Source organism: Clupea harengus, chromosome 3 (assembly GCF_900700415.2).
Source record: "Clupea harengus chromosome 3, Ch_v2.0.2, whole genome shotgun sequence".
In the NCBI taxonomy this organism is placed as follows: domain Eukaryota; kingdom Metazoa; phylum Chordata; class Actinopteri; order Clupeiformes; family Clupeidae; genus Clupea; species Clupea harengus.
This window is the reverse complement of record NC_045154.1, coordinates 15,048,745-15,052,880: the sequence shown is the minus strand read 5'-3', so window position 1 is coordinate 15,052,880 and position 4,136 is coordinate 15,048,745.

Sequence of the window (4,136 nt, the reverse complement as noted above, 5' to 3'; positions counted from 1 at the left end):
ACACACACACAAGAGACATACATAAACACACACACACACAACAGACATACATAAACACACACACACAAAAGAGACATACATAAACACACACACACACAAAAGACATACATAAACACACACATACACAAAGGACATACATAAACACACACACACACACAAGACATACATAAACACACACACACAAAAGACATACATAAACACACACACACAAAAGACATACATAAACACACACACACAAAAGACATACATAAACACACACACACAAAAGACATACATAAACACACACACACAAAAGACATACATAAACACACACACACACAAGACATACAATAAACACACACAAAAGTGTTACTTTGAGGGTCATTACATAGATGTGTGTGTGTGTGTGTGTGTGTGTGTGTGTGTGTGTGTGTGTGTGTGTGTGTGTGTGTGTGTGTGTGTGTGTGGCCTCACCTTGATGACCTTTGACCCCTGAAGTGAGGCTACCCGTCTCTGGGTGACCGGTGACCTGTCCAGCACCTCCCGCTCCTTAAACAGGCTCTTCAGCTGAGGACACACAGGTAGCCTTTACACACACCACACAGGTGACGGGATACACACACACACACACACACACACACACACACACCACACAGGTGACGGGACACACACACACACACACACACACCACACAGGTGACGGGATACACACACACACACACACACACCCACACACACCACACAGGTGACGGGATACACACACACACACACACACACACACCACACAGGTGACGGGACACACACACACACACACACACACACACACACACACACACCACACAGGTGACGGGATACACACACACACACACACACACACACACACACACACACACACACACACACCACACAGGTGACGGGATACACACACACACACACACACCACACAGGTGACGGGAGATACACACACACACACACATACACACACACACCACACAGGTGACGAGATATACACACACACACACACACACACACACACACACACCACACAGGTGACGGGATACACACACACACACACACACACACACACACACACACACACACCACACAGGTGACGGGATACACACACACACACACACACCACACAGGTGACGGGAGATACACACACACACACACATACACACACACACCACACAGGTGACGAGATATACACACACACACACACACACACACACACACACACACACACACACCACACAGGTGATTAGATACACACACACACACACAAACACACACACACACGCACACACACACCGGAACACACCACACAGGTGATGGGATACACACACACACACACACACACACACACACACCACACAGGTGACGGAATACACACACACACACACACACACACACCACAGGTAGCCTTTACACTCATCATGCTGGTGATCACACACACACACACACACACACACACACACACACACACACACACACTCACACACACACCTGGTCTACTGCCAACTCCACTACCCTTAAACCAGTCATGTCTCTTTACAAACAGGCTATCAAAATACTTGACAAGAAACCTAAATCACACCATCACTGTTCAGTCCTCCATAAGTACAGAATTTAAGTTGGGACAACCTGATCACATTTAAGAACTGCTGTTTAATGTTCAAAATCCGGTTTGACCTGACCTGGAAACTAGCCTTTTGGCTATAATTGGGTGCATTTACATTTTAATGTTCATGAATGTACACTGTCCCTCTTGATCAAATAAAGATAACTTAACTTAACTTAACTTAACTTAACTTAACTTAACACACACACACACACGCACAACACACAGGTGAGGGGATACACACACACACAACACACAGGTGAGGGGATACACACACACACAACACACAGGTGAGGGGATACACACACACACACACACACACACACACACACACACCACAGGTGAAGGGATACGCACACACACCACACAGGTGAGGGGATACGCACACACACCGCACAGGTGAGGGGATACACACACACGCTCACACAGGTGAGGGAATACACACACACACACCTACAACACACAGAGACTATCCACACAGTTTAAATGCAACTGATTGTCTTAAGTGCTCTGTGAGTTATACTGATGTGTTTTATCATCCTGATGCAGTACAGTACCAACCTGTTCAGTCACCAGTCTCCTCTGCTGGTCAGGGTCAGGGGTCACCACCTTTTCTCTCCTCTGGTGGTCAGGGTCAGGGGTCACCACCTTCTCTCTCCTCTGGTGGTCAGGGTCAGGGGCCACCAGTCTCCTCTGCTGGTCAGGGTCAGGGGTCACCACCTTTTCTCTCCTCTGGTGGTCAGGGTCAGGGGTCACCACCTTCTCTCTCCTCTGGTGGTCAGGGTCAGGGGTCACCAGTCTCCTCTGCTGGTCAGGGTCAGGGGTCACCACCTTCTCTCTCCTCTGGGGGTCAGGGGTCACCACCTTCTCTCTCCTCTGGGGGTCAGGGGTCACCAACTTCTCTCTCCTCTGGTGGTCAGGGTCAGGGGTCACCAGTCTCCTCTGGTGGTCAAGGTCAGGGTCAGGGGTCACCACCTTCTCTCTCCTCTGCTGGTCAGGGTCAGGGTCAGGGGTCACCACCTTCTCTCTCCTCTGGGGGTCAGGGGTCCTCTGCTGGTCAAGGTCAGGGGTCACCACCTTCTCTCTCCGGCTCTCAGATGGCGACCCTTTCTCTGGTTTGGTCTGGAGACAGGAGATTAGTCAAACCTTTCTGGTATACAGTGGGGAAAATAAGTATTTGAACCCTGCCGATTTCGCAAGTTTGACCACTTGCAAAGAAATGTGTGATCTATAATTGTAATAGAATCAGAATCAGAATCAGAATCAGAATTCTTTTAATGGCCAAGTATATTTACATATACAGGAAATTATCTTGGTGGTTGGTGCATAGGACATAAAACACATAACATAACAACAAAATAGCAAAAACAAGAATAAAAGACAAATACAGAATATTAGATAATAATAAATAATTGTGAATTGGAATTGGCAAACCCAGAGTCAGTGTGATGCAGGGGGCTTGTTTGTGAGCACCACTGCCGTGGGGAAAAAACTGTTCAGGTGGCGCGAGGTTTTGGTCTTTATAGCCCGGAACCTTCTGCCAGATGGGAGTCTTTGGAATAGGTGGTGACCGGGATGGGAAGGATCAGCGATGATCTTGCATGCTCTCTTGCTGGTCCTGGAGTGGAACAGGTCTAGGAGAGACGGCAGGTCGCAGCCGATGACCTTCTCGGCTGACCGAATGATCCGCTGCAGTCTGCCTTTGTCCTTTGCAGTAGAGGCAGCGAACCAGATGGTAATAGATGAGGTGAGGATTGACTCAATGATGGCTGTGTAGAACTCGACCATCACTTTCTGCGGCATGTTGAATTTTTTTAGCTGCCGAAGGAAGAACATCCTTTGCTGGGCCTTCTTGATTGTGGAGGTGATGTTCTCCGCCCACCTTAGGTCCTGTGCCATAATTGTTCCCAGGAATCTGAAAGACTCCACAGTGTTAACTGGGGAGTCACACATGATGAGGGGGATGGTTGCGGCTGGGCTCCTCCTGAAGTCTGCTACCATCTCTACTGTTTTACAGGCGTTCAGCTCCAGGTGATTCTGGCTGCACCAGAAAGCCAGGCTGTCAACTTCTTTTCTGTAGGCTGCCTCGTCGCCATTGGAGATTAGTCCAATGAGGATTGTGTCATCCGCAAATTTAAGGAGTTTGACAGAGGGGTGGCTGGAGGTGCAGTTGTTGGTGTAGAGGGAGAAGAGTAGAGGAGAGAGCACACAACCTTGTGGGGCTCCAGTGCTGATGGTCCGGGGCTCCGAGACAAGCTTGCCCAGCCTCACACGCTGCTTCCTGTCTGACAGGAAGTCAGTGATCCACCTGCAGGTGGGCTCAGGCACGCTCAGCTGTGTTAGCTTGTCCTAAGTAATAGTAGGTGTATTTTAACAGTGAGAAACAGAATATCAACAAAAAAATCCAGAAAACTGCATTTTATAACATTTATGACCTAATTTGCATTTGATGCAGAAAATAAGTATTTGAACCCCTAGGAAAACATGACTTAGTACTTGGTGGAATAACCCTTGTTGGCAAGCACAGACGTCAGACT